This window comes from Zonotrichia albicollis, chromosome 12 (genome assembly GCF_047830755.1).
Source record: "Zonotrichia albicollis isolate bZonAlb1 chromosome 12, bZonAlb1.hap1, whole genome shotgun sequence".
Taxonomy (NCBI): Eukaryota; Metazoa; Chordata; class Aves; order Passeriformes; family Passerellidae; genus Zonotrichia; species Zonotrichia albicollis.
In genome coordinates this window covers 1963439-1989594 of record NC_133830.1, presented here as the reverse complement: position 1 = coordinate 1989594, position 26156 = coordinate 1963439, and the positions used below count along the sequence as shown (strand labels likewise).

Here is a 26156-nt window from a genome sequence, read left to right as displayed (position 1 = left end):
GAAAAGGAGAGAGCAGGAAAGTTGTCATTGCTGTTTGTGAGCTGAAGGTGGCCGAGTAACCCAAGGCTGTTTTGACTTTTGTGTAAGTTTTGTAAATTTTTATAAATAAATAACACAACTGGAATAGCTGCACATCCCAGAACACCTTCCAGGTGTGTGAGACAGTGCAAGAGGCAAAGAGTTCCAAGTTCCCCACCCAAATATTGTGTAAATTGAGAAGAAAAGGCAAACAGGGACCAAAGAGCAGCAGGAGCAGCAGCTAATGAGCATCCATGGTTTGATTGCTTAATGGGGCTGTGGTCTGAGGCTGGGTGGAGGAAGGATGTGCCTGGGACAGGCAGGATGTGCAGGGAAGTGGAATTAGTGCTGCAGGAGGGGCAGGAAATCAGGAAATGTGTCTGAGCTGGAGGCTCCTCATATTCCACTGCTGCAAATGGCTCCATCTATTAGCTGGAAACAGCAGGCAGGGTTAGGCTGGGCTTAGCAGGGGGCAGCCTGAGGAGGGGCAGGGATGTGCTGGGGTTCAGAGGAACTTTCTGCTTTCTGGAAACTTCCCATGGAGCTGTTCCTTTGGCTGGTGGGATATCGGTGAAACAGGACACTCCTGAGAACTCACTTATGGGGCTGTTTGTTTTCACTAATGACACAAGATACCAAATTCTTCAGAATTCTCAGACCTCCAGAAGTGGTCAGAGCAGCAAATATGCTTTGATCCCAAATGCCTTTTTCCCCTTCTCTCTATTTTTTATAATCCTTTTGCTCTTTGGGTCATATTACACATTTAAACACTCCCTTATCCTTTTCTGAAGCTGAACTTGTTTAGAAATCATGGAACTGCCTTTGAGGTGGCTCTGATGGCTTTGGAATCCAAAATCATCCATTACAAATTCCCAGCTTCTCTGTGAGGGGAAAAGTGCTGAAAAAGGCTAACCTGAAGCAGCCTGTTCCAGGGTGATGCTGGGCTGGGTCCAGGGCAGCATTTCCAGCTCCCAAACCCGAGGGCAAATCAGCACAGCCCCTCAGAATCCTCAAAACCCCTCCACGAGTTCCCAAGGCTGCTAACACAACCACAAAAGCACTGAGAGGGATTTTTCAAGCCCACATTCCTGGCTGGCAATGAGTTGCTGCTGTTGTCACCTCATCCATTATCCTCTCCATGGAGGAACAGGTGATGCAGCTTCTGCTGCAAGGTCCCCCCTGTGTTCATCTCCTTAGCCACTGTCACTCATCCCCTCATTGCTGAACCTGATTCTTCTGCGTTCCAGCTGTTGGCTTTGATCCATCCATCATCTGTCAGGAACCTGTCACACACCCTGGGCACTTCCAGATGCATTTTCTGTGCAGGTTCTGCCAGAGCAGAGGAATATTAAGCAGGGAGGGCTGGGCAAGTCACACACTCGCTCTGTTTCTGCTGTACTTCATTTTCAGAGTAGCCTGTTTCAGCACTTTTCCCACCAAAGAGAAGCTGGGAATTTGTAATGGATGATTTTGGATTTGTGAGGAGTTTGTGGGTTCATTCCTGTGGATTCACAACTCCTGTCTCACACTTTAAAAAAAAAACACATCAGGGAGAGCTCTGCCCCCATTATCCAAATAAAAAGAGGGCAAAACTTTTCCCATTTTATTTTTTCAATTAAACTTGGTGATCGAGCTCAGAGAGGTTTCCATGGTGCACAGTTTCCTTTTCCCAAGGAAAACTGTTTCCCTTTGTGTAATTGCTGCTGTTGTGTTTAATGGTCACTGCTGTGCAGGTTTAACAGTCACTCCCCAACCTTGCAGCTTGTGAATGAATTTGCATCTTTTAAATCAACATTAGCAGGGAAAAATCCAGTATTTGCCCAGGGCTGTTTTTGATTTTTTTCAATTTTTTAATACTGAAATGCAGGTTATGCTGCAGGATCTGCTCTATTCTAGCAGTCAGCTGTGTTATTTGATAACCTGGGTATTGATTCCTTACATCACCTGCTCCTTATCCACTGATTATATTTCATTTCTGTTCCTTCTTCTTTTGTAGAAGTACAAAATGAAAACCTGGTGGCAGCTTCTGGCTTTATTCATTTTCCTTTTCCCTGGTGGAGCCTCATGGAATACTTTCCTTGTCTGTTTACCAAGCACTTTTTCTCTACCTTTCTTCTTGAACAGGAAGATTCTGACTTGGAAACATCGAGCTTTTAGTAGGGATTATTTAATAATTTAATAATTTATAGAGCCATTCTTGTAGCTGAGCTTGGTCCAGAGGATGCTCCATCCCTGAAGTGCCCAATTCCTTCTTGCATTGTTTCATTTCAGCCCCGTGCTGAAATCCTCCTCTCTTCTTCCATCTGAAGTAATTAATTAGTCCAATTTCCATTTTTAAATTTAACTCCAGCTTGGGAAAAAAAAAAAAATATTGCCAGCCCTGCCAAAGTGCTGACATGTGTTTTATCAGAGATTTCTTAGGGAAGTCTTTAAAAATAATTCCCAGATAAAAGTCAAGTGCAGTGAAGGAAATGCTCGAAAAAATCTGAAGTGGCCCTGAATATTTTATTTGTGTGTCAGTGAATAATGGAAAACGTGTTCTGGAGGGAAAGAGGATGCAATACTACTATTATTATTATTATTATTACTATTACTATTAATATTATTATTACTATTACTATTAATATTATTATTACTATTACTATTAATATTAATGTTAATATTAATATTAATATTAATATTAATATTAATATTAATAATAATATTATTATTGTTATTTAGTAGATATAATATATAAAATAATGTATATATATACCTATAATTATATATGATGATGATGATTATTATTATTATTATTATTATTATTTATTATATATAAAATATAAAATAATGTATATTATATATACCTATAATTATAGATTATTATTATTATTATTATTATTATTATTATTATTATTATTATTATTATTATTATTATTATTATTATTATTATTATTATTATTATTATTATTATTATTATTATTATCCTTAAACCTCTTGGGCTTGGCCTTGCTGCAGGAGATGCACCTCACACCTTTGCTGAGCTGGCACCTCGGGGGATGTCACCATGTCACCCCTGGAGAGGGCACAGGTCGCTGGCCATGGGTTTATCCATCTCCATCACCACTTGCTGTGGCTAAATAAGGCAGAAGTGTGAAAAATGAGGGGGGAAATGACATTCCCAAGCTCTGTGTTTAATCTCCAGGTGGTTCCACCCCGAGTCCTTCCAGGCTGCCCTCGTTAGAGCTGTCCCTTTAAATGATTGTCACCGTGCCCTGACAACACTCACACCATTACCTCGTTAAATATTGCCTGCTTAAAACGCATCTCAGGGTGGTGTGACAAATGGCTTTCCTCAGTTTAATGTGCAAGAGGAGCTAAATGAGTTAGGAAATGTTAATGTGGCCATGTTCTTCCCAGATAACCAGCTGCCCTTGGGACAGTATCAATAAGTGGCATTTATGTGATATTATGGATGTGTTAATTATGCGTAGAGTAAGCAAAGGTCAAGGACAAACGCAGCTCCCCCAGAAACACCCATCAAAGAGCTTCTAATATTTGAGTCATTTCCATTATTGAATATTCAGTGTCATTTAAATTATGTGCATCTTTTTCGCTGCTTGTTTTTTCAGGCCGCAAACTGAGCAACTTCAAGGGCTGTGCAAATGTTTGGTGCCAAAACTCAGCATAAACTCCAGCAGTAGCTGGGCTGGTTCTCTCCATACCCTGGTGAGCTGCCAGGTGGAATTTGGGATTGATTTCCTCCTGGAGATGGAACCTTGTGATGCTTTTTGCTCGAGACTCAAAATGAAGGAAATGAGAACGTGGCCGTGCTGGCTGTTAAACTGCTGAACCCTGAAACTCGATGCAAATCAAAACAAAATGCTCTGGAGACTGAAAATACCCAACTTTGCCCCAGTTCACTGCTCTGCTCCTCATCAATGTGCCTTGAAAAAGAATGGGCTGCAGAGTTCATTTTACTCCCAGGCATGGGGATAAAGCACTTTTTGGCAGGGAACCTTCTGAAATCCAGCAGGTTTTGTGACGTGAGGCAAGGCAGGGCTTAGCTGATCAATACAGCCATTAATTGCAATTAAAGGCTCAGCCATGATTTTTACTTTTGCATATTGACATCTGGCAAAACAGTTAAAAAGTCAATAAGGGTCTAAAAGTTACTCCCAGGTTACTCAGAGGAGTGAAGCCTCCTCCATCTCCCCCAGGTGTCTGGAGAAATCTCCCTCCCAAACAAGATGCTGTTCATGGATGAAATATTCATGTTATGACATCAAACCATGCTGCACATTATTTCGGTGCAGGAGGCCAAAATTAGATTCACATTTTATTTTGCTTATAAATGCCTGTCAGAGCTGCTAAACCAGTTTGTCTTTGCTGTCTTGAAATGGTGTCAGTTTGAATTTCCTTCACGCTGCATATTGTTTTGGGCAAAGGCACATTCCTCCTCCATCCGAGATGGAGAGCCTTGTGCTCTTGAAACAAAGCTGGAAAAGCCCAATAATTAAGATTATTTTTAAAAACCCTCTCTGGGGTGGCAGCTTGGCCTTTTTTAAGGTGATAGAGAAGCTGCCAAATGCTGATGCATTGGGATATTTGATTTTCACCATGTGCAAGTAGCGCTTTCTGGGTTATTTAATGGGTGTAGGGTATTTAACAGGGCATCCTGGACTCTTGTGCTGGTGGAAGTAGAGAAAAGCTTTGAGCAGCAGACTCTGAGTTCCTCAGTGCAGCTGAGGAGGAATCAGATGATTCAGTGGTTGTGACTGCCCTGGTCCAGGGAGGATCTGCATCCTTCAGGCTGGACCAGTGGGGCTGAGGAGGAATTAGGGCAGGAAGGAGGAATTAGGGGTTTGTCTGGGCTGTCTTAAGGCACAAACCCCAATGAGTAGCCCTCAGCTGGGACCTCATCCTCCAACTCAGCAGGCAGGGGAATTCATTCACTCTTAGCTTTTTTTTGGGCTGTGATATCTCATTCATGCATAAACAATCTCCTTTTAGTTACCCTGATGCTAAAAAAAAATTGTAAAAAGCTGCAGTCCCCAGTCTGTCAGATATTTGCATTAGAAACATCCCACCAGAGGAGCTGCAAACATCCATGGTCCCCCCTCTCCCCTGGGTTCCTGTCTGCAGCCTGTGCCTGTGGCTCCATCCCCGCAGGCATCGCTCCCAGCTGTGCCCCAGCCCCAGGCTCTGCGTGGAGACAGCACTGATCTCCTCACCAGACACTTGGGTGGATATTTACACATTTTCTATTATTTAAAACCAGCTTTTGAAACTTTACCCTTCCTCCTTTCCTGCTCTACCCCAAGTGTGCTGCTGAAGGTTTTCCTGCAAAGGCGCTGCTGCCTTGTGATTTTTTTTTTTATTTCCCTGGTATTGGAAAATTGGTATTTTGGCATAATTCTTTTGAGCTGATACCAGCAGATTTGGTGAGGCAGGGGTGAATAGTTTGTGTAAAGTAAAGGTGTATTGCTTGTGTAAAGTAGGAGTACATGCTTTGCTGGTGTTGATGTTTTCGTATCTTGAATAACATCACTATAATAATGTTATAATGATATAACATTATTATATTTATTCAGCCAGGCTGTTTGGGAAGGCCTGGAACAGCACATGAGGAGAAGTTTCTGGGATCTGCCTGGCAATCAGAAGAAAAGGAGACGAAGGGAAGCGATGAAGGGATGCTGGCGTTGATGTTTTCGTATCTTGAATAACATCACTATAATAATGTTATAATGATATAACAGTATCATTAATTTCATGGAACATGATCCCAACAAATGTAGGGCTACAAATCCTTGGGGTGACCCTCAGCAGAGGCTGGGGATGTCCTGCAGCTCCAGCACGGAGCAGAGGCTGGATCAGCTCAGCCCAGCTCTCACCCTCTGCCTCCCCCTTTGGACATTCCTGCAGTGCCCCTGTGCCTCCTTGACGTGCTCCCAGTTGTTTTCCAGGAGCTGCTTTTAAGCTAAAATCCCTCTGCAAATCTCCCCCAGCCCAAACCCCTGCAGCTCCTCCTGAAAAGCGAGGCCCTGGTGATGAGCTCCTGCATTTTCCATTAGGAGAAACCTTCCAAAAAGACTTTTTCTTTCTTATTTTTTTTTCCCCCAAACGATTTCTTGATAGCTGTCAATCTCCTGAATCATTCCTTGCACAGAAATTGTTCTTGGAGGTGTTTTGCTCTGGTAGCAGCAGCCCTGGAGCAGGTTTGTCACCATTTCCAGCCCGAGGGCTGGTGTTGGGTTTCTTGCTCAGGTCACCTCATTTTTTGTGTGCCTCTCTATTTTCCTGCCTGCCTTTGTGTTTTTTTTTTTTTTTTGTCTATTCCTTTGGGGTCTGAGAGTCTTTGAGCTTGAACAATGTGACTGATCTGTGTTTAAATCCAATGATAAATAGTTAATTTTGGAGGTTTGAGTTGACAGCAGAGCCACCTTGGAGTGTCAGGCTGCGAGACTTTGGTTTCCTTCTCTGATCAGATAAGGAGCAGATATTTCCTGTAAATCCTGCCCCAGTGTTCCAGCCCTCCCATTAGAGCATTAAGTCAGATACATGACACCCAATTTCAGTGTCATTCCTGAGGAAAAAAAGCACATTGTATTTTTTTAATGGGCTTGCCAGGACTTACTTTGTTTCTTCCTGATGAATATGAATTCCAGCGAGTTCATCTGAATTCTGACCTTCACATACCCAAAGGTCTGGGGGTTCTGAAGCAAGAATAGTCTTTAAAATTGTGTGTTCCTCACATGAATGCTGTCTCCTGTTCCCATGAAATCCCCGTGGAGTGCAGGGATGAAACTGCTTTCAGTGCTCCCAAATTCATCCGTGTGTTCATTACGAACCACTTGCGCCTTGCAGAAATATTATTTGTGCTGACATGACCTGTGCCAGCCTTTTCCTCTCCAAATGCTTTGTTTGGATCGTGTGCTGCCTGTAGGATCATCGCTTCCCTTCATCTCCTTTTCTTCTGATTGCCGGGCAGATCCCAGAAACTTCTCCTCATGTGCTGTTCCAGGCCTTCCCAAGCAGCCCGGCTGAATAAATATCCATTGAACAACTGCAGAATGCATTCAGATTCTTTTTATTTTGATTTATGTTCCATCTTCCTACCTGTGCATCTCCCAGAGTAATTGCCAGTTTTCACCTCCTACAGAGAGATATAATAGAGCTGAAGAATGAGGAAGATGTGCTCTGTTTCTGCCTCTCTCTCCCTTTTGTAAGGGAGCCTTTATATTCTCACGCTCATAATTTGCAAACTGAAAATCAGCGCCTGGTTCCCAGCTGGCCTTGCTGGAAGGAGATGTTTGGATGCTCCCTGTGTCCCCTGTCCCTGTGTCACTGTCCCTGTGTCCCCTGTCCTCATGTCACTGTCCCTGTGTCCCCTGTCCCTGTGCCACTGCTCCATGTCCCCTGTCCTTGTGCCACTGCTCCCTGTGTCCCCTGTCCCTGTGCCACTGTCCCCTGTCCTCGTGTCACTGTCCCCGTGTCCCCTGTCCTTGTGTCACTGCTCCCTGTGTCCCCTGTCCCTGTGCCACTGTCCCTGTGTCCCCTGTCCCTGTGTCACTGCTCCATGTCCCCTGTCCTCGTGACATTGTCCCTGTGTCCCCTGTCCCTGTGCCACTGCTCCCTGTGTCCCCTGTCCTTGTGCCACTGCTCTGTGTCCCTTGTCCCTGTGCCACTGCTCCTTGTGTCCCCTGTCCTTGTGCCACTGTCCCTGTGTCCCCTGTCCCTGTGCCACTGTCCCTGTGTCCCCTGTCCTTGTGCCACTCCTCCCTGTGTCCCCTGTCCTTGTGTCCCCTGTCCCTGTGCCACTGTCCCTGTGTCCCCTGTCCTTGTGCCACTCCTCCCTGTGTCCCCTGTCCTCGTGACATTGTCCCTGTGTCCCCTGTCCTTGTGTCACTGCTCCCTGTGTCCCCTGTCCTTGTGCCACTGTCCCTGTGTCACTGCTCCATGTCCCCTGTCCCTGTGCCGCTGTCCCTGTGTCCCCTGTCCTTGTGCCACTGCTCTGTGTCCCTTGTCCCTGTGCCACTGCTCCCTGTGTCCCCTGTCCGTGTGTCCCCTGTCCTCGTGCCACTGCTCCCCGTGTCTCCTGTCCTTGTGCCACTGTCCCTGTGTTCCCTGTCCTTGTGCCACTGACCCTGTGTCCCTTGTCCCTGTGTCACTGCTCCCTGTGTCCCCTGTCCTCGTGACACTGCTCCCTGTGTCCCCTGTCCTTGTGCCACTGTCCCTCTGTCCCTTGTCCCAGAGCTGTCCCAGAGCTGATGTTCTCAATCCCAGAGCTGCTGTCCCCTGTCCCAGAGCTGCTGTCCCCTGTCCCAGAGGGTGCTGCCATGCTGTGCCAGCAGCCCTGGTCCCTGCCAGCCCCCAGCTGTCCCAGTCACCGTGCCATGTCCCCGGGATGGGTGGCAGGGTCCTCTGTGTCACTGGCAGGCTGGTGGCTGCAGTGTGGGACACCTCAGTGTGCTGGGGAAGGATCTGAGAGGCTCCTGAAGCGCTGTCTGGCTGCTCTGCAGGGACCTTTGCTTAATCCCAGCAATAATAATGTCACCGGGGGCAGCGGGAGCTCTCCATCAATTAGTGCAATCATGCCTCTAACGAGGCACGGCTAATCACACGTGGTTAACCCCCAGGTGACACAGCCCAGCGAGCTGCGTGACCTGCAGGTCCCAGACACGATCCTGTTGTATTTTGTAAGCAAAAAAAAATGTAATATTAATAGAGATTTCCAGTTGAGTGGCCCTGTCTTCTGCACTTGGGTTCCTCCCTGGATTTAACAGACTGCACAAGGACAGCACATGGGTCTGCAATGTCTGCATTGGAGGGGACCTTAAAGCCACTCCAGTGCCACCCCTGCCATGGGCAGGGACACCCCCACTGCCCCAGGGTGCTCCAAGCCCTCATCTTCCAGCTGATCCCTCTGATGCCTTGGATTTTAGCATTTCTATTTTTCACATTCTGAGCTGCTTTAGTGCGTGGGTCTGGGATTCACATTAGGGATGGTGAGCTCTGTGCACAGAGCAGGGAGACAAAACAATTCCTGCCCCAGCTGGGCACCAAGGACAAATGATCCCAATCTCAGCCCAGAGCACAAACCCCGTGGGCTGGAGAGAGAAAAACAAGCAGGGTGGGACTGCCTGGGCTAAAGCTGGGATGGGACAATGAACTGCAAGGTGCAAATGGAGCAGAACTGACCCCAGGGACAGAGCCCGTGCCCCTCGTGCATTTTGGGACCATTTTGGTTCATCTTGGGTTCATTTTGGGGCCATTTTGGTTCATCTTGGGTGCAGCCCTGGCTGGGCTCTGGTGCTGCCCAAGGTGCATCCATGGAGGAGATGCTTTGAATAAATCCCTGCTTTATTCTGTGACTCTGCCCAGCCTCTGTTCTAGGGCAGCCTGCACCTCAAGGAAATGAAACCTTTCCTTGTGATGCTTCCCTTCCCTCATGGAGCAGATCTGAAGCTCCAGGTGAGCTGATGTGCTGCTCACTGGGGGGGTTCCTCAGCTCCCTCCCGCCCTGTGGTGATGAACGTGGGCTGGGGATCTCACTGCTGTGTCTGTGACCCCTCTCTCTCTGCTGGGTTAGGTCTGTGTCCGGTTTATCTCGGCTGTTTGAAGGGCCTGGAAAGGCCCGGAGTGGCCTTGGGGCAGCCCGCGTATCGAAGGACGAGAAGAGGCTTCAGTTCTTCTTTCGGTTTTTATGTTTATTAATTGTTTATCTAAAAGATGTTCTTTCAGCCCGACAGAGCTCTGCTCAGCAGTCAGCCATGAGCACACTGTCTGCCCTCCCGGGCAGCCACGTATCTTTATACCCATTGTTACGTGTACAATATTTATCATTTTTCCCCAATACCATCTATTCTTATAACTCGGTGCACTCTCAGTAATAACCAATCCAAAGGTGCCACCGTGGCCAAAGAAGATGGAGGAGAAGAGGAAGAAGAAGGAGGACAGGACACACCCCAATTCCTCCATCTTACTTCTCTAAACCCCCCTGTACATAAATCCTAAACCCTGTGTCTCACTCTCTAATTAACTAATCCCTTCACCATTCACCCGGTGAAGCCCTCATCCTTGTCGTCTCCTGTGTAGGACCAAAGTCCAGCCACCAGACACTTCTGGCAACATTCCAGGACTCCCGAGCCCCCCAAGGTGGTCTCGGTGGCTCAGCACCTCAGGACTGAGATCTTGAGATCCGACAGGTCTGGGTTAGTTTAGACTGTGAATTTAATCTCAGTTCAGTTCTCTGCAGCATCCAGACCCAGCCTGACCTGTGCAGCTTTGATGACCCTTCCAGCTCAGGATATTCTGTGAAGATCCCCCGGGCTTTGGCTGGGAGGAGTGTGGTGGGAAAGCACAGGGAAAAAACACATAAATGGCACATAAACACACAGGGGAAAACATTCACATGCCAGTAAAGATTTTTAAAGCTATTGGAGCATTTGGTTTGGATTTATAAATTACTGACCAAAAAAAAAAAGAGTAATACGGTTATAAGTTTGAAATAACAACTTTTCTCCTGCCAAAATGGCATGTTATGTGAGCCCACGATAGTCCTGCATCATTGTGGCTCCCAGCAGGAAAAAAATACTCATAAAATTACCATTCTGCTTGAAATTTGCTCTCTGAACACCCTGAAAATCCTCAGATCTCGTGTAGGGATGCATCCAGTGCTGCATGCGAGAGATTCCTCAAGGTTGTCCAGTCTTTGAGCACTTTCCATTGAATCTATTTGTGCGTCATTATGGGGTGTAAAAAAACTTCAAAGAAACAATTAAGTCTTCATTTCCTAATAACCCTTCTGGCACCATTTATACCTTTATCAAGGAAATAATAAAAAATTAGCCATTTAGGCTACCAAATTGGCCTCTTTTTGCACGGTGCAGTTGTAGTTTTAATCAGTACATGTCTTTACAACCCTAGGAGGAATTCATTATTTCTGTAGGCACAGCATGGTGTCCTTTCTCCTTCCACTTACACTATGTTTCGTGCTATTTGCAGGATAAAGTTTGAAAAGTTTAATTATAAAATGAAAAAAAAAGGGGTCATAAAGCAGGAAGAAAAAAACCACTCAAGTCTTGCAGATTTATAAATTCTTGAGGTTGGCCATGATGTTGTGAGGGATTATATGAAATGACAGGTTGCTGCTTTCTTCCTGCATTGTAGTTCCCCATAACTGCCTAATTTGGCATTAATTAAGTGTTAATTAATCTGCAGGAGTTTGGCTTTTAGGTTCAGGTGCATTTACGCTGAAAAAAGAGTAATTTATACATATATTAAACAAAAAAAAAAAAGGAAGGGATTTTGGCAAATCCTATGCTTATTATATTTCCCATTCTTTTTCTCTAATTTTCCCTGAAAATAATCGGTGGTGACAGCAGGGCTAAAACCAAGCCTTGAGTCAGGATCAGTGACCACAAAGCCGAGCCTGGGAACTGCTCCACATCATCATCCCAGATCAGCCCAGAATGAGTAACAAAACCCATCCTCAATGCGAGAAGAAATAAACAAACATCATTACAAGGTCAGCGCTGCTAAATTGCTGTCCTGGCTGCATTATCAGAAAGTAATGAGAAACACCTTCAGCCTGCAAGAGGAGTCAATGGGAAATCAGCAAGCAGCCACTGCAGCCATCCTTTTATTCCAGGGCAGCCAGGGATGAGCTCGGGGATAACACAAACACCAAACACCCCTGGGCACGCACAACCTCAGAGGAAAGGACAAAACCTCCCAGCAATCAGCCAAGCACCCGCTGCTGGTGTGGCATGAATGGATGGCAGATTTGCGTGTTGGCAAAATAATGAAAAAATCCTGGGATTTGGGAGGTGTGAAATTGCCACCATTTCTGTTTACAGCTGAGTTTATACACGGCATCAGTGCCCGTAAATGGGGCAGTGGACAGAGCGCTAAGAGAGGGAATCAGGGATGACAGGGGACAGAAGGGTGAGGAAATTCCCCTCTCCACAGCTGATCACAACTCTGGGTCCTATTGCCAGCAGCAGGGAGAGTGGTCCAGGATGGGAATTAGGGAATAATTATGTTGGGAATCACAGCAAAGTGATGCTGACTCAGAGCACTGCCACCTCCTGCCCGCCTCTGCCACCTGTTGTAAATTCAGGCAACGCCGACGAGGGGAGAGAATGATGCAGCTGACTCCATGTTCTCAGAAGGCTAATTTATTACTTTATGATCCTAATTATCTTAAAGAATACTGTACTATACTAAAGAATACAGAGAAGATAATTACTGAATTCTAAAAAGATAATAATGAAAACTTGTGACTCTTTCCAGAGTTCCGACACAGCTCAGCCCTCATTTAAAAGCAAGAGGACGCAGTCTCAAGCTACGTCAGGGAAGGGATAGGTTGGATATCAGGAAAAATTTTTTCATTGAAAGAGTAATAAAGCACTGGAATGCTCTTCCAAGGGAGGTGGTAAAATCAACATCTCTGGATGTGTTTAACAAAAGACTGGACATGGCACTTGGTGCTATAATCTAGTTGAGGGGCTCAGTTTGGATGATGATCTTAGAGGTCTCTTCCAACCTCATTATTCTGTGATTCTGTGATTAGCCAGTGAGTGAAAACAACTCAAACCAGAATGCAATCAAACAATCACCTTGGATAAACAATCTCCAAACACACTCCACAGGAGCACAACGCAGGAGAAGCAAATGAGATAAGAATTATTTTCCTTTTCTCTGAGGCCTCTCAGCTTCCCAGGAGAAAAACCCTGGGTGAAGAAATCATGTTCAGGGAACGTGAATGCCACAGTCACCCAGCGCCACCTGTAACACATCCTTTTACCCATTGATGGAGGAAAACTCAGGATTAACTCTCGGCCAACAGAGCAGTCCAAGTGTAATCGCTCTAATTTGCAATTTTAAAGCTCCTATTATCAATTAATTTACGTTGAACAAAGAACGATCTGATTATCTTTGTGGCGCTGTATTTACGCTGGGGTTTGTTGAGTAATTAGCACGTAATTGCAGAGGGTTATTTATAGCCAAGAAAGGGGTACATTTATGTGCAGTTAAAATAATTGCAGTCTTTTGAGAGCAAATCTTTTGACTTTTCCTCCTTTTGGATGCGTCTAACAAACACATTTTGTCTGGCCAGAATTGTTGTCTGGGTAAAGCTGGGGCTGCTTGGGCTGGGTTTGCTTAACTTTGCTTTTCCATTTTAAAACATTTCCTCCCAGCCGTACCCTTCTTTAAAAGGGGGATTTGTCTCAGGGCTGGGTGTGTGGAGGATAAATCCCTGTGAGCTGGTGACCTCCGTGCCTGGCATGGATGGATGCTCCCTGTGTAGCACAAAGCGTGACCCTGTTGGAGTAATTGCTGCTCAGGGTGTGCTTTATGAATGCCATCAAGGGCAATGGGGGCTTTCATGTCCAGTGCTAGTGATGATGTTTTTATTCCCCTTGCTGCCATCCTCAGCCCTCCATCACCCTCTTAGGCTCCACAGCTACAGCTGCTTGTTCTGGTAAAGAAATTCAGTGTTTTCTGTGCTAGAATTGCAGAGGAGCTCTGGTTTCCAGCTGAGGGGTTCTGTCCTCATTGGGAAGGGCTGGGATGGAGATGATGCCTCAGGATTTCATCTTTTCTATTTTTCATATATTCATAACCCTGCAGTTCCTTAGTGTGTCACTCCAAACCCCACACTCAGTGTGAGCTGCTGCTTTCCCATTTGGGGCAGACACAACAATTCCTCTCCAGGCCTGGCAATCAAGGACACCTCACTGCCTCAGGGCCAGAGATGGGAACAAAAGGGAGTTGGGGGCAGCAAATCTGGGGTCAATGACTTCATTAGCTGGAGCTGGAATTGGCAGATTCACCCCCAATATCCAAATGGAGCAAACTGATAAAAGTGTGAAACCCGTGACCCATCATCCATTTCTGGGTGTAGCCCCTGGGGCTTTGTGTGCTTTACATGTACCAAAGGCCATTCAATAAATAAACTGCATTTTTTTCCCCCTTTAATTCCGTCTGGCCTCTGTTTTTAGGTAATCCCAAAAAGGCGTCAGAGAAGGGAGATGCCCCATGCTCCTGTGTGCTCAAGGCCACTTCATTGGCATTTGGGGCTCTCTGATGTGAAGATCGGGGAGGATCTTTGGGATTCTGAGTGGCACCAAGGAGCTCTCCTGGGATATCCCTGTCTCCTGTTGGGCTGGGTTAGGAGGGGCTTTGCTTCAGCTGGGACCCCCATGTTTAAGAGGATTTTCCCTCTGATCTAACAAGAGATTTTCTCTGCTCGCTGTTGCATTGTGTGCCCCCAGGCACTGCCAGGTCTGTGCAGGTCTGTGATGCCATGGGCTCATCTCCTTGGAGCAGCTCTGGCAGCTCTCCTGTCCCACCCCAGCCACCAGAGGGACTCAAAGCCGCATTTCCACTCGTTTTCCTCCTGGTGGAGCATTTCCCAGTGCCAGCACTCCCAGCCAGGTGCTGTGGGTGGGGCAGTGGGCAGGGCTGGGGGGCTGACACCCACCTGGGCAGGGCAGGGGCTGCAGGAGCTCCTTAAAGGAGGTGCTGGGGGAGAGCCCCAAGCTCTGCTGGGCTGGGCCCTGTGGTGGAGCAGAGTTCCCAGCATCTGTCCCAGCCTTGGTGAGTCAGGGGGAGCTCTCAGGAGGGGCTGGGGGGCTTCAGGGCATTGAGGAAGGTGGAGGAGGGAGAGTTTTGCTTGAAGGGAGCATCTTTGTGAGGACTGGGTAATTGTTCAGAGGATCAAGCTCTGTGTTTTTATTTGTGCCTCTGGTGAGCTCTTTATTTTCCTTATCCTGATTTTCCTTACCCTGATACCACCTGTGCTTTACCTCCCTTGCTAAAACTGATGTTAATATTTAGAAAATACTTTGGTTTCTTGAAAGTGACGCTCCACAAAGTGTGGAACATCTTTGTGTGCTGTTGTCCCCAGAAAGGTGTCTCTAATATCTACTGGTTTTCTTGTGGTTGGAAATAAAAAGGATTATTTTGTCTTGAGAACCATCTTGGAGCTGGGTCTGGCTAAGTGGGAGCTGCTTTAGGATTTATGTGCAAGCCATGAGCAGCCCGTGGTGGTCAGCTGAGTTTTAAAGCTGGTCAGGACCTTGGAGGAGGTTTTAGTGAACTCCTGATCAAACTAAAGCACAATGAGGAGTTTTCCATTGCTGGGCTGTAGAAGCTGCACATAAAGAAGATTTACCCTGTGCTATGCAGTTTTAGTGTTTTCCACCGGAGCTTTTGCTCTGTGTGTTGTTCCTGTATCTCCCTTCTGTGGCATTTACCGGTTAATTCCTTCCATTCTATTCCATATATTTATGTATTTATATTTATTTGCATTTTATTAATCCCATGAAAAGAACACTGGAAAGAAAAAGGAGCAGTTTGTTTTTCTTAAGTAACAACTTCTTTTAGACACTGGGGCCATTTCCCTGTGACGATGCATTGCTCAGAGCTCTGGGCATGATGAGCCAGGAGCTTTTCCCAAAAGAATTCCCTCACCCTCCTACTTGGAGATGGCCCAACCTAAACCATGAGCAATATCCTTAACTTGGTGCAGAAGTGATCAAATTCGAGTTTTCAGTGCTTTTCCACAGATGTGTAAATGCTCCGTGGGGGAAAATTTGGGGTTTTCTCATCAGAACAGGCACAAAATGGTCACAAATGGAATTTGGTGTGGCTGAATCCCTGGGCAGCCTCACCCCAGGTTGTGCTGGCTCCTTGCTGTTGGGGACTTTATGACCTGGAGAAAAACCTCAAGTCAAACATCTGCCTGCTAAATAATTCAGCGCATTGATGGGATGATGGATGTTGGGTTTAACCCTTTCGGGAGGGGCAGGGATCTGCTGTTCCAGGCACCCCTGAGCAGGAGCTTCAAGTAGAGCTAAAAGAGATAAAATAGATTTGACACTGATGGGAAATTTAAATTTATTGTATTTTTTAGTAGAACTGGCTAGAAGACCCCAAAACCCTAGGGAAAAAAAAAAAGAAAAGGGTTTACTTGCCAAATCCTCTAACTTGCTAGTTTTGAAAAGGAAAAACCAAAACCAACTTCTCAGGAAAAGCAAAAACACTTGTAAAAATCAAAACTTTTATCAATCTTCATTCTCCTTAAGACATTTGTAGAAATGCTGCCTTGGTTTTTTTTCTCTTGAAAACTTTTGAGCCAGCTTGGAAACAGTAATGGAGACTTCAGACCTAAAGCCATTCTGATTTATTTAGATATAACAAAACTGTTGGATGACTTTCTGCTTTACCTCTAAGCTTCACTTGACCCCAGGCTTTAGTTAAATATGTTATTTAAAAGATAAAAGGCAGAAATGAGGGAAAAAGTCCTTCAATTTTTGAGTTTCGAGTGTCTGAGTGCTTGTCTTGATGGAGCTGGATGTCTCAGCTTGTTTCAAGTGGAATATTATATAATTCTTTAAATAATTATATCTTTATTTATATATTTATAAAGATACAATGTATTTATACTTGTGAAATGTAAAAAATAGCTTTCTACCATCTCACAGAGCTCTCATTGCTTTATGAAACAACTTATTTGCCTGAATGCATTCTTGGGTAAGGTTCTACCTTCTGTAGACCCCTTGAACAGCAAAATTCCTATTTTTTTAGTAAGAAATAAATTGCAACTTTGTGATGAAACAGAAGCAGCTTAGAAGTTTGGTTGTTTTAATTTGGAATTTATTTATTTTTTTTTAAATTGGTTTCCTTTATCTTGAGATCCCTGATGTTTTGCCAGTAAGGAGATTTGTCTGTAAGGGGATTTCTGCAGCCAGCTCGGATCCCCTGGATATCGGTGGGGTCAGGATGGGGCTGTGGGACCCCTGATCCATAGCAGGGGTTGGAGCTGATCCTGCAGGTCCCTCCCAGCCCAGCCCATTGTGTGCTCAGGTTTCTCCTGCAGGAGCTGCTGCCCACACAGTTGGCTTTGCCTGAGCCTTTCATCCTCATGTTTGGATCTCAGTTGCCAAGTTCCCATTCTGACCCTTCCTGAGCAGGGTTTTGGCTGCTCTTGAGGGGTTTTTCTGTGATCCTCAAACAAGTGTGTGTGTGTGATTCCCTGTGATCTCAGGGAAGCTGCAGAGAGCATCACCCCAGCCAAGGAAGCTGCTGAGGGCCCTGGCAGAGCCTGGCACCCTCACTGTGCTCTTCCTGCTGCAGCTGGGGAGTTTCAGCTCTGGGTACCCAAGGTTCGAGGCAGGAGCGCTAAATGAGCTTTCTTTGGTCTTATTTTATGCAAGCTGTTCCAGCTCCAGAGCTCAGTCCCCAAGGGCACTGGGTGCCAGAAGCCAGCTCGCTCTCAGACCAAGGCCGTGGGTCAGCCCTAGCAAGCAGGGAATATTCAGCTCTTAGTGATTAGGCAGCTCTTGTGATTTCAGCTTTGCTTGCTAGGTAGCTTTTCCTTGGCCTAAGGCTCCAGCAGACGGTAGAGAGAGGAGAAGCAGAGGACACTGGCTGTTCCACGAGTATGGCTTTATTGTAGGGTCTGTGAAGGGTCTCAGCTCTTCTTCTTCCCAGTTAGCAGGGGTACAGTGTGCTACTTTTATACCCTTGGCCTGGATCCAATCCTGACCAATGGCAAAGGTGTTAGAGTGACTATAAGTGACCAATAGTAGGGTTTAACACAATATTGCCTTACATGGCTATAGGGATAAGGTACAAGGCGGATGTCCCTGGAGACAGGAAACTTCTTTGCCGCTGTGTCAGCATTCTATTCTCCAAGGGGCCCTGGCTAAACCTGAGGGGTTTACTACAGAGCGCCAGCACTGGGAGCAGAAAAGAGCTGAGCAGCAAAAAAACCCCAAAAATCCTGAGCTTCTAAAATGGCTTTAAATGGTGTTGGTATTCAAACTATCCTGAACTTGGAATTGTGGAAATGCTGAGGTGGAAGGGGCCATGAGGATCCTCAAATCCAACTCCTGGCTCTGCAGAAGCCCAGCAATGTCCCAGCCTGTCCCTCTGCAGCAGCTTTAAAGCACACCTGGGCCCCTTCAGAACCCAAACCATCTCTGTCCCCATGGCCAAAACCACGGGGAAATTATTGATCTGGTCTCTCTGCAGCTGTGGAACACAAGGACAGGGAAAAAAAGGAGTAATTTATACATATATTGAGAAAAAGAAAAAAAGGACTTTGGCAAATCCTATGGTTATTATATTTCCCTTTCTTTTTCTGTAATTCAGTGTCTCTGTGCAAATTCAGAAGGACAATGTGAGTTAAATTAGGAAAAAAATCTAAAGGGAGCAATTGAAGCTCCTGTGATTTTACAGTTTGATATTTAATACTCTAAATATTAACTGTAAATTAATATTAACTGTATGTTGGTAATGGGGGATAAATACACGTGGCCTTCACTGGGGTCTCTTAGCTTTAGTGAGTGTTTTGAAAGTATTTTAGACTCATTGTTCAGGATTTTTCAATTTTTTTTTTGGAAAATTATGTGATTTGTGCATTTAATAGATGGTGCTAAATGAAATAAATTGGGATTTTTTTGTCTTGATGTGCTGCTTGCACTTGTCGCATATGGGGGACAGTCCCATCTTCCACCTTTATGGTTTATTTCAGATGGGTTGGTAGAAATAACAGAAAAAAACTTCCTTTTCGGGTTTGTTCCTCCTTGTAGGGCTTGAACTCCCCTTTAGTTGCTGTCTGTTGCTCCTAAATAATGAGATTTTTGGATGTCTCAATGACTTCATTTATAATCCATAATTCAGAAGGAACTTACCTTAGGAAATGTTGTATTTTATTGCCACTTTTTCAATATTTTGGGGTGTTTTATGAATCCTCTGGAAAAATTATTTGACTGAGACACAATTTCCTAGCATGGATTGCTGATTAGGGATGGAATTGCTGTGCCCAAGAAATCCTGGATGCTTTTTGCAGGGAAGGGAGGTTTATTGTACCCCGGTCACTATTGACATTCTCCTGCTTTGGGGAGGGTTTTTGGGAGGCTTTTGCTGATGCCATAACAATTTTATTACTCTTACTTGCTTTCCTTTGTGCTCACTGCTTCCAGCAGCTGAATAAGGGGAAAATATTGATATTTTTGGTAGCTCATGTATGATTTTCCTGCTCTCAAAATCCTGGATTTTATCACCTTTTCCAGCTGGCTCTTGATGCCAAAGCGGCTTTTTTCCAGGTTTCCTTAGTGGCATCCAGGACTTGCTAAATAATTGTCTTAAAAATTGGTAATGCTACAGTTCTGTTTGGTTGCAATTCAGAATTTGTTAAAATAGGAGCTTTTCTCAAGTTGGAGTTGAGGTTTTCTTGGCTCTCCACTGCCTTTCCAGTGGGACATTTCCTCTCCTGGCTGTGTCCAGGGCTCTTGGTGAGACCCCACGAGCAGGAGCAGAGTTCATGTGGCTCTGCTGGTTTTCAGGGCATTAATAAATAGGAATACATCAGTGAAACTTCAGCTCCACCCCTTTGTTCCCGGAGATAATGGGTTAAAATAAATAAAATTTAAATAAAGGAAAATGCTGCTTGTGTTGAGGCACTGTTGGGGTGAGCAGGCTCAGCTGGCCCCGTGCCTCCCACCCCAAACACCCCCAGGTTATTCTGAGAACCTGGAAACCTTTGGGACTTTCTCCCCAGCATTTCAAGTTTTGATTTTTCATTTTTTGGTGTTTTCATCGTCACAGCTCTGTGTGATGGTGTTCACAGGGGTCCAAGGATGAGGGAAGTGATGAGGATCTGACTCCATGTTTCAGAAGGCTGATTTATTATTTTATTATATATATTATATAAAACGATACTAAAAGAAAGGATTTCATCAGAAGGCTTGAACAGAAAGGAAGGAATGGAATGGTGACAAAAGCTCCTGAACTCTGAGAGTCTGAGCCAGCTGACTGTGATTGGCCATGAATTAGAAACAACCACATGAGACCAATCACAGATCCACTGTTGCATTCCACAGCAGCAGATAATCAATGTTTACATTTTATTCCTGAGGCTTCTCATGAGCAAAAGTCCTAAGGAAAGGATTTTCCATAAAAGATGTCTGTGACACCTGTGCTCATCCAGCTTTGATCCATGCTGGTGGAACAGAGCAACATAAACTTACATCTCTTACTCACCCTGTTGCTGTTTCCACATGAAAGAATGGGGGTGAGCACCTGGAAATGTCATTTTTGGGGCTGATGTGGCCACAAGAAACCCCAAACCCCTCTGTAGCCTCCCCTGTGCCTCTGCACTGCCTGACCTACTTGTGCAGCTTCTCAGCAATTCTTCAAAGGCAGCAGCTTGGAAGGCAGGAGCCCTTGTTTTTGTGGAGAACACGGTGCTGAGGGAGGGTGTGGGCGATCTGAAATGTCTTGGGGTTTGCAAGGACAAGGAACAAATTAAGAAGGAGCAAAACAAACAATTTAATGGTGATGGAGCTGTAGCGGCGGCGAGGAGAGGCCGTGGGCGTGCATCCATCTCATCTCCCTGCACAGGATGATTCCTCACCACAGAAGGTCATGAAAACCTCACTGCTGAGTGCTGGGAGATGGTTCTGCTCCAAGTTGGAAAGGCTGGAGTAGCAGGAAATATTTAATGCCTTTGTTTGCAACAATCAGGGGGCTGTGAATGCACACCTTGGGGTAAATAAGCACTGAGTTGTCACCTCAGATAAAAAACCAATGGTCAAACCTGGGAAATGAACTCTCAGGGCTGCTGATTATGCTGTGTGGTGTAGACATTCATTACTCAGTGCCTGATTTGGTTTTTTATCCGTGACCTTTGCTGTTTGGTGCTTTGTAATTGGTTGCAGGTGATTAGAGAGGTTTCTGATCACTCCCAGTTTTTGCTTCTGGCACTGCAATCCCAGCAAGAAAACATTTAATAATGGAGTGATGGGAATGAGGAATGAAGGGAGCTGGTGGTGCCCTGGCAGGTGTAGCTGGCTGAGTTGTGCTGAAGATCTCATGCCAGGATGTGACATTGGGCTCTGCTGCTCTGAAGACAGACTTTGGCCCACTAGAAAGAGCAGAAATCCACAAGTTTTACAAAATCCCTTCAGTTTTTCTTGAGTTGTGATGGGATTGTCTCAGAGCATGAGCTTGGGGAGCTCACACAGCCTCATCTCCTCAGGACAGGGAGTGAAGTTTAGGCTTGTACAGCTTTAGAAAAGCTCCACTGACACCTCATTAAAATTAGGATTATTACCTAATTTTGGTATTGATTGTTACCTAATTTTGGTATTGATTATTACCTAATATTATTACCTGCAGTTTATGGTGATGGTGACTAAAATCTGGTTATTTCCTTAAGAGAGCTGGTACACCCCATCCCCTTGTGCTGCTTGGAGAATGAAATGAAGGTGTTTCATGTGGGTAGGGAAAAGCCACAAGCCCAAATTGTGCCTGTGTCAGAATTGTCCCTTGGTGTCACCAAAGCCCCACAGGTTCAGGTGTGTCAGGATTGTCCTGGCAGGTTCAGGTGTGTCAGGATTGTCCCTTTGTGTCACCAAAGCCTGGCAGGTTCAGGTGTGTCAGGATTGTCCCTTTGTGTCACCAAAGCCTGGCAGGTTCAGGTGTGTCAGGATTGTCCTGGCAGGTTCAGGTGTGTCAGGATTGTCCCTTTGTGTCACCAAAGCCCGGCAGGTTCAGGTGTGTCAGGATTGTCCTGGCAGGTTCAGGTGTGTCAGGATTGTCCCTTTGTGTCACCAAAGCCTGGCAGGTTCAGGTGTGTCAGGATTGTCCCTTTGTGCCACCAAAGCCTGGCAGGTTCAGCTGTGTCAGGATTGTCCTGGCAGGTTCAGGTGTGTCAGGATTGTCCCTTTGTGTCACCAAAGCCCGGCAGGTTCAGGTGTGTCCGGATTGTCCTGGCAGGTTCAGGTGTGTCCGGATTGTCCTGGCAGGTTCAGGTGTGTCAGGATTGTCCCTTTGTGTCACCAAACCCCGGCAGGTTCAGCGTCAATAATCTCTGGGGAGTTGCTGGGCTCCATGCAGATGAGAGGAGGATCTCTTAATCAGCACTTTGGGGGAGACAGAGGCATCACTCAGACAAGGAAAACCAATTTAATTTGTGTCATTACTTTGCATTTCAAGTAGGAAGGTGACGAACACATCATCCCCTCCGAGTGCAGCTCCTGGAGTTCTCCTGGGCTTTTTCCTGATCCGTGGGCTCTCCACATGAATCCCTGTGGGAAAACAGCTTGGGGAGAGCATCCTTCAAACAGGAGCTTCTGCTCTGTGCAGTCACTGAAAGTTTTTTTTACAGTCAGTAAAAGTTTTTTTTGATGGAGCAGCAAATCCCATTTTAAGCAGTAGAGAGAATTTTAAGGGTTATGCACCTTACAAGTTCAATTGAGGAATCAGCTGGTGAATCCCTTTGACCTGCATGGCTGCATATTGATAATAAATACAGGCACTACAATTGTTTGGAGGGATTGTCAGAGAAATCTCAGTGTTCTGTTCATTTGTGAAGCAAATGACAGCCAACAAATGGAATTGTAAAGCCTGAAAACTCAATATAAAATTGTAACTCTCAATTCCACTTGATGAGACCAAAGAAGAGTTTGAAATATAATTTTTTGCACTTCTTTTAGTTAGAACAAATCACACAAGCTCTGTGTTCTGACAGCATTTTGCTGGGGAGTGGAAGCCCTCAGTCCCTGGGAGGGCTGTGCTGGGTTGGGCTGCTGGAGCTTTTCCTCCAGGAGATGGATGACACTTGCAGAATGATTTTGGCTGACTCACTAAACAGTGTTTAAATGCACAGGAAATGCCTCTGCACGTGGGATTTATATTTCAGCTGCAGAAAACTCTGTCTGCTCCTTTGAGCTCCCACAATCAATCCAGCGCTGAAATGGGCGAGCAGGAGGAAGGGCTGTGGGTGATGCTGATCCAGGTGGTGGAAATTCAGAGTTCACACCCTCTGGCTTTGTTTGGAGAAGCAGCATAGGCAGGACTGGGGCAGAGCTGGCTGGGCACGGATTTTGTGTTGTAATCTTCACTGCAGTGTTGTTCTTGCCTCTCTGCTGGGGCTCTTCTCCATTCTCTGCAGCACAGTCCTTTCTCTCTTCTCAGGGGCTCCTCCTGGGCTCTTGACCCACCCCTATTTATCTCAGTTACCTTCACGAGCTACAGCTGCTGCCCAACCAAGGACCCTGCAGCTGCAGCTCGTTTGGAGCAACTCGGACCCACACAGATCCCACAATACAGCATATATTCAGGCCCCCACATTTCCCCCCTTTTCTTTTAACAATTATACAATTACAATATGCATACAGTCCCAGCTCTCAGCTGTCCTAGATACATACATAGAATATATGCATATCCCTATACAGTCCCAGCTCTCGGCTGTCTTTCAATGTTCCAAGGCTCTTTTCTTTAAAGGCCATATTCTTCCAGCTTTCTGCTGCTACAGCTCCTTAATTCAAAGGCCATATTATATTCTACAGTCCCAGCTCTCAGGCTGCCACAGCTCTCGGCTGTCCGGGGGATTCCATACCTTCTTTCAATGTTTGGTTGTGTGTTCTTCATCACGTCGGGGTCACCAGTTGTTGCAATCTTCGCTGCAGCTTTGTTCTTGCTTCACTGCTGGGGCTCTTCTCCATTCTCTGCAGCACAGTCCTTCCTGTCTTCTCAGGGGCTCCTCTTGGGCTCTCGATCCACCCCTATTTATCTCAGTTACCTTCACGAGCTACAGCTGCTGCCCAACTAAGGACCCTGCAGCTGCAGCTCGTTTGGAGCAACTCGGACCCACACAGATCCCACAATACAACGTATATTCAGGCCCCCACAATTTTGTGCTGGGAATGTCCTCTTGGAGCAGGAATAGGGGTGGAACAGAGCAGCTTTCCTCTTAAGGGCTGCTGGAAATGAAGAGAAGCAGGAGCAGCTTCAGGTGCACTGGATTGCTTATTAGCATTTATTAATGAGCCCTTAGTCCTCAAAATTTTGGCTGTCATGTTCCTTTAGCCTTACTGAGGAGTATTGTGTGGAAGGTTTGGAAGTTCATGTTAGACAACAGGAGCAGGAAAAGATCTTTACAGTGTACAGGGGCTTGAGATAAAGACAAATCTGCAGTCTGAGGGCTCTAGTTTGAGACTAGAGGGAAGCAGAGATGCAAAATCTCATAGTTTTATTTAATCTTGGCTTAAAACAGAGTTTGGAAGATAGGACAAGTTTATGGTTTGGCAGGCGATGCAAAACAGTGCCAGAGGAGGCTGATTCCATAAACCTAAACCCACAACAGAGCCAGGGACAGGAAAAAAATAAAATAAAATGAGTTGCTGTGTGCTTGCAGTCGGCAAGGGAGAATTCTGGCGTGAGGAATCCCAGCCTGGTGCTCAGTAATGTCCCAGCCCTGGGCCGGGCTTGGTTTCCTTCCCCAGGGAAGCCCCATCACCCTTTCCTTCCTGCAGCCTGGGCTCCAGTGCTCTGAGCAAAGATGCTTTAGGGATGGCAGGATCTGCAAAAGATGCTAAAAATCCTCCAGGTGGTAAAAGCCCCTCAGGTTTCTCTGGGAGTGCTGCTTTCAGCCCCCTGTGCACAAGTTTGTGTCAATAGAAACTCAGGGTAATGCATGGATTTCTGCTGGCAGCAGCTGAGAGATCAGCACTTGTGCAGCACTCATCAGTGCTCCCTCTTGCCAGCTCCCAAAGAACTGCCTCCACAAAAAAAGTGGAATTTTTTCTGTGCAAATACACAGTATTACTGTGAAATGAATCCTCTCTATTTTTATTTTCTCTCCTTAAGTCGTTTTTTTTCCCCTCTTGAAGGATGTGCTGTTCCTTTACGCGAAATGAGGCTTGCACAAAACTGAGTTTGTTCTTGGGTTTTTTTGGAAGTTACAGCTTCAAGAACGACTGCAGTGGTGGCTGGGGAGCTGCACTAAAAGTGTTGTTGCCTTTTCCTTTGGAGACAACTTCCTCTCCGTGTTCTGAAGGGTTTTTTTCAAAGCCTTCTGTTGACAAGGGATGCAGAAAATACTGAACGTGCTAAATTCAGATTTTAGTGTGCTGTCTTCCATAGTGTCACCCGAGGGAGGGAGCACAGTCTGTGCCCCCCAGTTCCTGTTCCAGGTTGTTTTTCACCTGGGATGAAGGTGTGGGTTTGAATTCCTGGCCAAACCCTCCAGGCTAGGGGAGGTTTCTTTATTATTTAGCAAAATTGCTTGGGCACTGCTGATGTTTGAGGGGAATATAATTGAAAAGCTGTAGGTTTTCCAACCAGTGCTGCTGGTGAGGATAATGTACAATTAATTTAATCACCATCTCCAACACAGAATTTTAAAGGTGGGAAAAGCCCTCTGAGAGGAGCTGACAAATCAGCTCAGCACTGCCAGGTCACCACCTGAGCACCAGATCTGCAGGTTTCATTAGGAGTAGCTGCAATTCCTACAGGATGAAATCCTGTGCTGAAAACAGAATATTCTCAGTGTGCCTCCTCCCTGGTTTGAGTCAGCATCTCTCTGCCAAGGCAGAGTGTTTCAAGAAATTGTCCCTAGGAGTGTTCCTGTTGTTGGAACCTGCAGTTTCTGAGGGGTTTGAGTGGTTGTGTGCTGCTGCCTTCAGCTGCTAAGCAGACAGAATCAGAATTTAGGGGTTTTTTAACCAGTCACCTGTTCCTTCCAGCCCAAAATGATGAAGTATCCAAAGTGCTGGATGGGCGATGAGCGATGAGCTTTGTGCTCCACCCAAGGCGAGCAGCTCCAGCAGGAGAAAGCATCGTGAGCTTTGTAGTAACTGCACTGGCTGGGGTGTGGGGGAAGAGAAAAACCAAGATTTCATCCAGAGTCTCCCACGTCAGCTCCAAAAAAAGCCACCCGAGCTCGGTTCTGCACACAGGCATGAGAGGGATGGAGAAACAAAAGCCCAAAGCGTGGTGAGGTGCAGCTCTGGGGGTTGCTGTGCAGGTGCTCTGTGAGACACCTCTTGTGCGTGCCCACGGGGTTCAGGGGTGTCTGGGAGCCTGGTGGGCTCCAAATCTCGCTGTACTGAGCAGACCAGGCTTGGCTGAGCCAAAACTGCAGGGTTTTGGTTTTTTTTTTGCTTTGTTTTCAGCAGCCAGGGCTTTGTAGCGTCTAAAAATACACAGCGACGTTGGTGGCGGAGCGTTGCTTAACTTGTGCGAGTTGTTCTCCCAAACTTTGCCTGAGTGAAGTGATAAGTTGAACAGTTAGAGTAAACAGAGTAATATTTTGATTGGTACGAAACCTTTCGTTTCTTCTCCACGTCTAATTA

The 26156-nt window shown here is 45.9% G+C and overlaps 1 protein-coding gene and 1 long non-coding RNA gene across 7 annotated transcripts in view; both read left to right on the top strand.

The window, feature by feature from the left end:
• LOC102064532 (contactin-4) overlaps nucleotides 1-26156 on the top strand; it is a 275228-nt gene that overhangs the window by 13114 nt on the left and 235958 nt on the right. The window lies entirely within an intron of this gene.
• LOC141730677 (uncharacterized) lies at nucleotides 9265-11321 on the top strand. The gene is made up of 2 exons (XR_012582292.1): nucleotides 9265-9589; nucleotides 10206-11321. It is a non-coding gene; the product is annotated as an uncharacterized LOC141730677 (long non-coding RNA).